Source organism: Gallinula chloropus (genome assembly GCF_964237585.1).
Source record: "Gallinula chloropus genome assembly, chromosome: 6".
Classification (NCBI taxonomy): Eukaryota; Metazoa; Chordata; class Aves; order Gruiformes; family Rallidae; genus Gallinula; species Gallinula chloropus.
This window is the reverse complement of record NC_140091.1, coordinates 33,766,251-33,778,582: the sequence shown is the minus strand read 5'-3', so window position 1 is coordinate 33,778,582 and position 12,332 is coordinate 33,766,251.

Below are 12,332 nucleotides of genomic sequence, written 5' to 3'. Positions count from 1 at the left end.
GCTTACATTATGTTGTATTGAATTTCATTTGGGGTTTTGTTTGCTAGGATCATACAGGACCTGCTGTAGTTATCACCTCAGATGCATGTGTTTTTAATGATAGTGTTCTGAGATTCAGATATGGTTGAATTTACATGAACCAGGCAATGAGTGTAATGTAAGCTGCCTTGCATTTGCTGGACAGTAAAAGCGTGTGTGTGGGTAGATACTGTGGAGTAGCAAATGTGCTGTAAATCCACACTTAACCTCCTAGGTGGAACCTGTTTGTGTAGCCATATCTAAGGGTTGTCAGGAGTTATAATAATATTATGGTCATTCTTTTCCACAGCATTCTTTGGGCTCTGAGCTTGCTGTATGCTTTTTTTCACAATGGCTGCCTATAATGGTTTCTGTTTCTTTTCTTTCCTTTTTTTTAGTATGTCTCACATACAAACACGTGTTCTTTTCATGGAGTATTGAATTACATGTCCGTGGGCATTATACAAAACACTTTCCTCAATAGCTGGTGGCAATTCTGTGCATTTTCATGCCTTAGATTCCTCTTAGAGTCCTTTAAAAATATTAACTTATCCCTAGCTACACATTTGTAGGTAACAATAATCTGTAATTTGCAGAAGTTAAAATTGAGGCAGAGAGGCTAACTTGCTGCAGATGTCAGTGATATAGCAGTAAAGCATGAATTAATCTTTGCAGACATCCTTGTAGAACCAGTAGTGCAGAATCCTGTTAGGCATCTGAAGTGTGGACCTTCCCAGCTCCCAAATCTCTAAGTAGTGCTGCTAATCTTCATATCTTTCCCTCTCTCTTTCCTGTGTCCCTCATGATGACTGTTCATCGAGAGCGATGTGTGCTAAGCTGTTAGTTATGGTCCCCTACTGTCAGCATACAAAACCTACTGATGCTGAAAGACGTGGGGACACTTCTTGCTCCCTCCCTCCCTCCCTCCTTCCTGCTTCTCCGAGCCTAGTTGTGAATTAGCAACATTGAAAGAAGTCATGAGGAAAGAAGGGAGAACGCCTGACTGAAGAATACTTCAGATGCTAGAAACGTGATAAGCTTCTAATGTGCTTCCTGGCAGGCTGTGCAGGACCTGAAACCTGGTTTGAACACGCTGCTTCGAACTTTGTCAAATGCTGCTGGCTGAGGAAAAGCCTGTTGGGGCCAGAGTCTCGGTTATAAAACATGCCTTATCTCTGGTTTTGTTCTGGCTGGTATGGTCTATGAAAGTGACTCTCTCACATGGATCCTGGTGTTCTGTGTGGAATGAGAGGGGCGACTCCATTCCCAGCGCCCCGGGACGGTGAGTGAGGCCCTTTCACATGCCTGCCATCCCAGACCAGGCCCTCTGTACCAGCAGGCTGACCCGTGCTCTGTGCCGACCCCTTATGTGGTAGGGAAGGACCTGGAACCGTCACTGAACCTTCCTGGGTCAAGGAAACAGATGGGTTCAGAGCTGGTGTTGTTCAGTGAAGTTATGCTCTCAAGGGAGATCCAGTCAGGTTTCACCTCCCTTTGTAACACCTCCCTGCAAACACCACAGCTTCTAGCAGGAGTGGGACTGTGGCTACGGAGAACTGCAGGCGCTGCAGAGGTTTGGCTGGGCACCGTGCTGCGGGTTAGAGATGGAGAAAACTGCTCTCTACAAAGAGAGGAAATAAATGGTTTTTAAAAGTCCCTTTGGAACTAGTGTCATCATTTAAGAGGTGTGGAAGGATTTAAGTCTGTCTTAGAGTTAATAACGGCAAGCCATGTTCACCTGCCACTTGGGAAAGTGAAGTATTTGGGAAAGGAAGATGGCTGTAGGAAGAGTTTCCACAACAGTGCATCAAAATCCATATTGAAAATGTTTTTATGTCCAGAAGACTGGCCTGAATCATCTTTGTACTTCCTTCTGTTTGAAATCAATAACAAAACCCGGTTTTGTTTGTCAGGCTCCCACAAAAGAGGAGTGCAGCCATCCCCTGAAGCTGTGGGAATGCTGTTCTCAGCTGTTTCTCCAGCCCCTTGAAACACACCTGGGTCTGCATTAGACCCGAGCTGCGTGGAGCACCACGCTTGGTGTTTTCAAGGGTGATGAGGTGTTTGTTGGGTCACAGCACCGTTCAGTCCTACTTTGGCTGTGTCTCCTGCCTGTGAGCTGGTGCTGTGGCTGGCGAAGGGAAGCTCAGGCACTCCAAGGGCACTGTTCTCTGGGGTCTGTGTGCACAGCTTTTTGGGAAGGCAGTGCTGTGAGTATAGTTTCGAGCCTGCTTTGGGCAAGCTGCTGAATGTGCACGTGAGATGCTTGGATGCTACTCGCTAGTGACACATTCAAGTGGATACCCTAGAGCCAGGAGGTTTGCTTCCTGTTCTCAGCCTCCTATCAGCTTTCCCTTCCCTGTAAGTATCCTCCACTTTTGCCTCCCTCCTCAGGGCCTTGGGGAGGGCAGCATGCAGCTTCTGGCAACACAACCCTTCCAAAGGTGAGCACCAGGCTGACTGGAAGGATCACCCAACCATTCTGGGCACTTTGCTTTACTCTTTCAGGACAAAAGATACTGCTGAATTAACTAAAAATATTTTGTCTCTTGACTGTTATTTTTCAATTTCTATTTTTCCCTTGTATTCTCAGTCAGTTTCTGAGCCTATCAAGGCGGTTGGCCACAAACCCCTCACTTTGTGATTGATGTAGACAGCAAGGGTAGCCTGACTGACTGAGGTGTAACCATGCAGATAGGAAAAGAAGTCTGAGAAACACACATGGCTTTCGCAGCATGTGCTGAGAACTCTTCCTCCTGTGGTCTCCTACAGTTAGAGGCAGGGTGGACAAGATGTGAAGGAAAGAAGAGAGGAAACATAACGTTATCCTTGTCGAACAAGATGGATCACTGCTGTTTATTCCTGGAGATATGTAGGATTACATTTAGGGCTCTTGTGAGAAGCAACTGCTAAAGTCAATCCCATTTTCACCTAGAAAATGGACAGACTGTCTCTTGGTGACAAAGACCCTCTGACAGGTATCAAAGCAAGTGAAGCTTGCTGTGTCACACTTTGTGGAAAATAAAATTGGACTCAGTCTATAAATCTCCCTCTCTAACCCTCTTTGTTTTTTTTCTGCTGCACACCCCAGAGCACATGATTGTTATTGGATATATTTGTTTGCCATGTCAGTCAAGTGAAAAGTTCACTATGATGCTGTGGCTTGTTCTGAGCCCTGGGTTGTGCTGGGTTCAGCCAAGGCTTCCCTCCAAGCCTGCGGGTGTGTGCAGAAACTGCCCGTGGTTGCCAGGCACACTGGAAGCTTGCTGGTATTCCTGTCTCTTCTCCAGGACAGGTTTATTTTCCTCTGTACAGTTACTGTGACTCTTGCTTGTGTTCTGTCCTTCTTGTTGGCACTAACCTCGCCTTCCAAGGCTGGTCTGACACAGGTGGTGCTTTGCTCATCGGGTTACAAAACGGGCCAGGAAAATCTCCTGTGATGTTGATCAGAGACTGCTGCTGGATTCCTGGGCTTTGTTCTCCTGCTGAATAGCAACTTGGATTTCTTGACCTCTTCTCTGAGGCCCCGATTTGCCCCCCCAGAGTGTGCCAGCCTTGTCAGCTGCCTTGCAGCGTCTCCCACAGCCACCAGCGTGTCACGCAGCATGCAGGTGCTTTGAACACCCTGCTTTGCCAGGCCTCTGCTCCCCACAGCTCCTTGGGGAGCTGTGTGACTTGCCAGGCCTCCAGGACACTTCCAAATCCAGTTTCTGTGTCAAAGATGTATGTACTTATGAGGAAGCAAGTAAGCATGCTGTAAAGCACTGATGTGTATGCATGCAGTCCTAGGGGCTTGTTTGATGTCTTCCTCTCAGCTGCTGTCCAAAATGTCCCCAGTCTCTCTCTGGAGCAGGTTGTGCCTGGCCCCCAAACTAGGGTGGCAGGGCATGCACGGGTGAAGCAAATGTCTGGTTTTTTAACTTGGTGAAACTCTGGCTGTGTTTCTCTGGGGTGTTTCCCCGAGGTTATCCCAGCGTGATGAGGGGGAGCCCTGGTGCTCCCTGGAATGGGAGCAGAAGCAGTGGCGAGGCAATGATGACAGCTGGTGACTGAGCTGTCTCACAGGCAGTGCCTTGTTCCTGTCCTCAGTGAACCAAAAGGTAGGCTCAGGACGAGGTCTGCTTTCAAAAGCTCATGGACAAGATCTTAAAACAGAGGCGAAATACCTTCTAAATAGGGCTCCCTGGCTCCCAGTTTAAAGAACATCTGAGCTCTGCAGTCTGTCACTATGCAAACCCTGGCTGGTTACTGCAGTCTGATACCAAACCTGCTGAAGCTTTCTTTCCTTAAAATCTGGCCTTTGGGATCTGTCACAGATGCTTTCAGCCAAAGTGAAGATGTGCTGGTGGTATGGCTAGCAGCTTGCTCAGCTGCAGAAAGGACTGGGGAAGCGACCGGTTCAAAGCACTAGACAGTCATTCAGAAGGCAGCGACTTGAATCTGTGTTTGCATAAACCCAACTCAAACCAGATTTTCAGTTTAAAAACACTCATTTAACTCCTTATCTAGTCTTTTAACTCTCACTAGTGCATGAGGTGCAGAGTGTTACAAAGGATGGTAGCTCTGTTAGCAAATAAACATGTACTGTCCCAAGAAAGCCCATCCTACAAGGATTTTACCTTCAGTTTGCTCCTTCTGGCTCCTAGACCTTCCAATGAGATTCAGACAGTACTTTCAGGTTTTGTCTGACTCAAGCTACTTGGTGTTTGCCTGTCCCTTTACCAAGGCAAGTTCTTCCCCAAAAGTGCCACCTGTGCACTGTGAAGTCTCTGGGGCAGTGCCTGGTGCTGCCAGCAGCAAAGACCAGCCCAGGTAACAGAACAGATTCCCGCTCAACAGAGAGGACTGAAGGAGTTAAAACTTCTCAAAAATGGACTGTAGATGGAACTGAACTGTGCTGGTGCTGAGCCTCTGAGATCTATTGGTTTTGACAACCTCAGTTATTCTGGTGCTTCTCATCATCTGTAAAGTTAACAAGGGCTGATAAGAGATGATGAGGCACCACACGGGTTTGTATTTCAGAACTCATAAATATTTCACAATACCATTTTTCTTACAATCAGATACATTAATTTGTCGACTGTAGATGTTGCTGAATATTCACTTGGTGCAGAGGTTTAACAAAGGCACTGCAAGGATAAACATTTCTAAATGGGCGGATGGAAGCCACGGGTTGTGCTGCATGCTCAGCTGTTACATGTTTTCAAATGCATGTTCTAATTTTACAGAAATTGTTGATTTTTTGACCTGCTTTCTTCCTTGAAAATATATTATGATTCATAGGCAACCCCCTCCTCCAGCTGTATTTTTATCCCTTTTTGGTGTGACTTCGTAATTTCATACTAGCGAGTCAGATACCCAAGGGTGAATTTAATTTGAAACAAACCTTACTCTTGGCAGACCAATTTTTACGAGGGGATCAAACAATGTAATATACAATTTTCTCAGGCTGCACGTCACCTGGAGATGCCTGCAACTCAAATTAAGTAAAGGTGCTCTTTGAAGCAGAGAAATTCTATGAAATATAGTGTGGACAAACTCTCCAAAGTAGCAGTTATTCTTTCTCCTGCTATAATAAGATGGAGCACACAAATATCACTTGATTAACAGCTGCAGTATTAATTTCCCTTTTTGGTTGCTTGACTCACAGCAAGAATCATGTCAATGCAGCAGAGAAGCAATTAAATTGATTTTAATCTTTGTCAGAGAAGATAACATGCCTCTTTCTCTTCTCATTTAAATAATTAAAGTTTCAGCAGGTATTATTTCTGGCTTTAAAGAAATTGGTATCTTAATGTAATAGAATCCTTGTAATTATACACTTAATGGGTCTTAATAAGTTAATCATGGTTTTTCATTTAAAATGTTTTTTTACTTATTAAACTTTTATTTGCTTTGATGGTTATGCTTTTAAGAGGGTAGAAAATATTAAAAAAATAAAGTTCTTTAAAAAGCCCCATCTTTTCTTTTTTTTCAATATTCCTACATGGCCTTTCAAACTCATTTTCAGTGGAATAGTCAGATTTCAACACATGCTTTAAAAATTATTATCCAGCGAAGCTTTTTGTTATGCTACAGTTAATTATTTTGTTGAAAAACCTTCATATAACGAGGAAAAACAAATATTCTTTTATCTTTGTTGTAGCTCAAGCTCCAATTCAGCTGGAGCACCGCAAACATTTCTTTGTCCCCTTTGATCCAAGCTGTTAGGCAGTCTTTGGGGTCCTCCAGGTTATTCCCATTAGGTGGAAAAATGGCTGTTGGAGTCAGGTGTGTCTTTGATGCGATGCTCTGCCCAGAGACATGTACAGCCTCTCTCACCGCAACTGGTAGGAGATGCTCTGTTGCCTCCCAGTCCCATGCTTCCCTGTTCAGGCAGCACTTTACCCCAAAATCTTTCTCCTGGTAATGACTTGAAGTGGCAAATGATGCTGATTTCTTAGGTTTTGAAATTTTTTTCCACTTACAGTGGGTTTGCCAGCAATCTTGTGTTACTTGCTCTGGTTTCCTGGTTGTGAGAGGCTTAATCCTTCTTGCTGGGCTGCCAGCAGACCATGTTTTCTGGAGCATGCATGGATGCTCTCTGCTTCACAATGACCCGCTTCACTCAGAAAAACCTTGTTTGCTTTTAAAGGGGACAGATGCCCTGATCTCTCTGGGGAGGACTGTCCTTGGGAGATACGTGTCTATCTGGCTGGATCCCAAGGCTCCACTGGCCTGTGGAGCCTTCAGCAGCTTGTACTCACTTGGGGCAAGTGACTTGCTGGTGCAGAGCCGACTTGTGCTTTGCACTTGCACCTGTATCTCTTGTGGTGCCTCTTTCAGTGGTGAGGTGAGGGGATGGACTACTTTGCAAGGTTTAGTACAAAGGACTCTAGAAATATTTGGGAAATTGAAGGCGAAGGGAATACTTACAATTTGAGAATTAAACCATACAAAAAGTGATGTAAAGTTTCATTTAAAAAAATGTGAATATCTTTCTGTACAAGTAACATAATTTGTATTCTATAATCACAAATTAAATACTCCTGTGCCTACTGTATGAATCACCAGAAGTTAACAAATCACAGAATCAGTATTTTCCCATATAGTGGATTTTCTCCTGTTCTCTGAGATTTCCCAGTGACCTCAGTGGAGAATATTTTGTTTGTGATTAGCATCATTTAAATATCTGAGTTTACACTGAAATCTGTTATGCCTTTTTCTTTTTGAAGGGATTTTTTTTTTTTTTTCAAGTATAAATTATGGTTGTGATGAGCAACACCACACATAAGCAGCAGGGAGCACACCAGCATCTGATTTATGTCCAGGCTCAAGAGCTGCATCGTATTTCTCTTATTTATTACCGTATCATTAGGGTTCTTGTTATGATTTTTTTTCTTTGTCTAGAAAAGTACTTCATATCTTCTCTCTGCTTTGGATAGATATAAAATATTCTCTTCTAAAATACCTTGTTAGCACTGCTGTGATTTGGAAGCTGTGTTAAAGTGACAAATTTCTTTTTCCTTGGATTTCATTACAGGCAGTGCTCGACTGAGTCTGGGCAGGGAGGTAGCCTTAACAGACAGTAAAACTACATGAGCGATGCTTGTGGGGCTGATGTGTATCCCAAGATGCTCAAGTGGTTCAAAAGGAACAGCAGAAAAAGCCGGGAAAGGCGCTTGTTCAGAGTCTGTGTCAGCCTGGTTCTGAGCTCCCTGAGCACAGTCGCTGCAGCGCGGTAGCTGGACTCGGAAGGCTGATGCTGCTCTGCTTGGGAAAGGCTGTGAGCTCTGGGTACACCTGTCTCTGTTCTGGGTATGCACACTCCAGTCACCCAAATGTATTTTCACAAAGCACACACACACAAGTGAAGTCTGATGTTCTGTTTCATCCCTGGTTTGTGAAGGGAGCTGGCAGGTGGGATGGGGGAAACTCATACAGGAAGAATTCCTCTTTCCTGTGTGCAAATAACGTACATGTGCAGGAGCCTGTTGCTCTACAGCTCGGGCAACACCTCTGTGTTCTGCAGAGGTGCAAAATGGTCATAATTGAACTTAAAATCTGTTTCATGGGGTCTAATATGACCAATTAACTTAGTCTCATCTCATTTGTATCGTTGTGCCATATGGTGTGTGTGCAGGCAGAGATTTAGTCCAGGCAGAAATTTTATGGAAGAGAATTGCAAATGGGGAAGGGAGAGAGAAATAGTGTGGTTTATCAACAGAGATGGGGTTCTTGATAAATATATACTGTTTACCCTAAATAGGGAAAAGATACGCAACAGATGCTGAATTCTTTAGCATGCTTGGCAGCGTAACACACTGTATCAACAGAAGTATGGACAATGTAAGTGATGTAGTGTATAGGAAAGGATGCTCTTTAACTAAGAACCAAGTTGGGAAGGATATTGCTTGTTGCCTTGCCTACCAAGTCATTACTACGAGCATTACAGGCACTCTGCAGATAAAAGATAATACCGTCTGAATGGACTGACATTAGCAATTATTGTCTGTATTTTGCTCTTTGTTTTTCCACTTTCAAAATCTGCTCAAAATATGATTGCAATTGCTTTCCTGGTATAAGGTTTTGTAGGACAAATCTACTGTGCTTTGTATTCCCAACTGCATCCTAAGTTTTCGATCAGAAATATAGAGATATAAACTTTTATCTGAGTGAATTTGGAGGCATTATTTTAAGTACAATCTCTCTTGGTTATCCAGGACTCTTAAATGTCAGCTGGTGGATATTTACCACTAGTAGTACAGTGCAGGAATTGTTTAACATGTTTAGGCAGTGCCTCTGAACTCTGGTTTGGTTTCATTTTTTTTTTTGTGATGAACACAACTGTGATGGCTTTTGACTTTAGTAAAAAAACATTGTCCAGGCTGAGATTTCCTTGTTTGTGTAGTTCTCTTGGTGGTTTCTTATATGCAAGACGCATCCAGAAGCCCCAAACCAGGAACTTGCATTCTTACTTTCAGTCAAAATTTACATAAGACTGCAATAAAATGGCTCATGTAATGAAAATCATGTGTTAGACATCATTTTGCTGATAGATGATTTTGTTGTATTTGATGAGGTACAATTAGGAACCAATTTGGCAGAAACCCTTCACCCTCCACATAAGGCAGTCATATAAAATATGATAGTCAGCAAAAATCCATTGCAAATGCCTTTAATGACTTATGAAAAAAATTTAGAGACTTGCATTTCATACAAAGCAAGCCCTCAAATCTTCACTGCTCGGTGTGAGTGTGAATAATGCCCTGGGTAACCACGCGTGACGCGCTGCTATCGGAATGCAAGGGATTTTCAATCCTCTTTGTCGCTTCACTTATTTGAATGTTTTATCTGGGAGCTCGTGATTGAAATCAGTTGGTGTTTGTTTGGGATGAAGCTGTACTACACCTTGCAGCTTATCTGCAGCTGGGTTCAGCAGCCTCTGCAGAAATACATTTTTAATTCTTCTTTTTCCAAAAGCAAACTCAGGTGTCCTGTTGCTAGCATAGGTTAAATAATCTTGACTGTAGATGCAGTAATTTAAGTCTATTAGAAGTATTAACTTTGCCTTCATCTGCCCCCTTGATTAGTTTTAAGATGTGGCTTGAGGAGCTGGTAAGTTTTAGAAAAGGGCATACATGATATGGCTGCCTGATGATAAGAGAGGAGACTCGATGACCTGGGCTGTCCTTGCCCATCCTACCTTCCCAGTATGCAGAGGTTTTGGGTAAATCACATCTGGCCAAGCCGCAGAGCCCACAGCAAGGTGGGCTGTGCTGAAAGGGTGCCTGGGCTGGGTAGCAGTTCCACAGGTTTCCCTTCCAGTGCACTGTGTGACTCGGGGCTTGTGCTTCTTCCTGTGTAAAATATTTAAGTGTCTTGTGAATTCCTAATGTGCCATGCCAGCTAGCTAAGGTGGAGCATTTGGGAGCTTAAAAAAAACCCCTAAAAAACTAATGGTTTGATGTGTATTTACTTTTGTGACCAGCAAGATGCTGACAGCTTGTCTAGGAGGGAAAGGGAACTGGAATTCCAGTTTTTCTGCATCTTAGGCCTCTGGCAGCACCAAGCACTTCAGTGGCCAGCCCAGTGCCAGCAGTGTCACTAACAAACATGACTGCAGTTTACAGCACAGTTAACGTGCGTGCTCCAGACTGAGCGCAGCTGCCTCACTCTTGCCCTCCTTGTGAAATGGCCCGTTCTCAGCACTATGAATAGAAAGCATTTAAAGGAGCAGTGGGAGGATGTAATGTGGTAATAGGTGTGATGGAGGGCAGGCATCTGTTAAAAAAGGCAGAATTGTGGTTGCCGTGCAGGGGCCTTTAGGGCACAGTAGTTGCAGTAATGGTAAGATGTGAGCCTCTGGGGAAGAAGAAGAGACTATGTACTGATGGTTAGACTTGCTTTTCTCTGGGTTTAGGTATTTGTGTGAAGTTTTACTAACAGTCACTGTTTCCTTTGCTTTATTTCAAGGTCTTACTCCTTTGTCCTGCAGTGGTTTGGTTGGGTGGCAGGCAGGGTGAAAGCGTGGGTACTTCGTGGGAATGGATGTGTTGGTTGCACAGGAGGGTTTTGCTTCCAGGGCTGCATGCAATGGGTGCTTATGAGTAAGCAGCTGGGTGCATGAGATGATCAACTGACTCTTGTGTAGCTTATGGTTAGAGTAATGGTTTATTCTGCTACTTGGTGACACTTGCTTCTGTGAACTTGACCCTTACTGGCCTGGCTGGCTTCTGACATGTGGCCTCACCAGCATCTGGCCAGTTCTGGCCCTGCTTTCCATTTGAAAAGCTTGGTTGTTGAGATTGGCTCTTGTTCCCTTATTTCAGGCATACCTGTGATCCAGTAGCCACTTTTCCTCTTTGGGAGTCTCTGAAGGAGGCCTCCATAGCAGCCAGTCTTTTTGGATAGGATGCAACAATTGTTTCCCTTCAAATCCCCAAATTGTCTCAGATGGACCCCAGGTTTGCTGCTTGATCTGCCAAAGACATGCTTGTCTCCTAGCTTTGGTTACACCTCTTCGGGGAGAACAGAGCACTAAAGGATGGAAAACACTTTTATCAAATGAACTTTTCACTCACAAAGCTTAATGAGGATGGGGGACTGGCAGGTTTGTAGAAAAGCGGTTGAGAATGTTTATACCTTCTTGTGGGTCGTTAGTTTGCGTTGCTTCTAGCCTTCCTGTGTGATGGCAGTGGTGAAATGGCTTCTCTTCCATGATATGTGCATCTAAGGCAACTCCTTTTTCATTCTTTGCTGCTTAATGTCTGCAGGGTGATTGTCATGTGTGGTCTCCTGGCATGTTCGTAACGTGACAGTAGCAGAGCCCCAGAGTTGGTTGAGACCTGTGCTGTGGGTGGCACTCTGCTCCTCCACAGCCAGAGCTGAACCACAACTGGCAATCAGCAAATCAAGTGGAATTCTTGATTTTCCAGATACAGCCCAAATGCTGCTGCAGTGCCTTCTGCAGGCTCATTTTATATGTCGCTTTGTCTGCTTTAAAATATGTTGCTGCCTTATATCATTGGGATCACTATGTGATTAAAAATCTTCAAAAAGATTGAAAAGACAGGTACACCTGGCTGACCTCTCTTATTTCATTCATTATATTTTATGTCATATTGTATCATCTTTTATTCATCTCTTCACTAGTTAACTTTCCCATCTTTATAATTGCTCATTATAAAGAGGTTTTTCCAAACTTGTAATACTTTTTGTTGCACCTCTGTGAACCTATGCTATTTCTGCTTTGTGTTTTGGTGGGCTTTTTGGTGTTGTGGGGTTTTTTCTTTCCTTAAATAATTGACCATGAAAGAGCATGGTATCAAGATGAGCAATAATGATATGACAGCTGCAGTCCTCTTCTCTCTTATACACCCTAATGGCTATCACTAACGTTAGGGAATGCATGTTCATGACTTCTCCAGGAATCAGAGGTAAAGAGAAAAGCAAGCAGGAGCTGGTGCATGCAGATACTAATAGAGGAGTCACTTCAACAGATAATATTCTCTCTCACCTTGCTCTCTTTTTACCTAGCTGTGGCATATTTGTCTGTTTCCTATGATTTTTTTTTTCTTTTCTGTATGGGTAGTGCAAGTCCAAGTAAGCTCATTTCTAAGGCTGGGCAGGATGAGTGAGAAAACATGGATCAGTCTGAGCTTTCTCCTCAGCCTTGCTGCCTCCTGCACTAGTATGTGGCTTGCACCCAACACTCTCTTTATCACCACAAGTATTCCTACTCGGTGTTGGTTGAGCTCCTGTTGCTTCTTGGGTAAGGATGCAGAGGTCTTGTCTCTCTCTGACTGCTGCTTGGTGGATTCTTGGTCAACAAA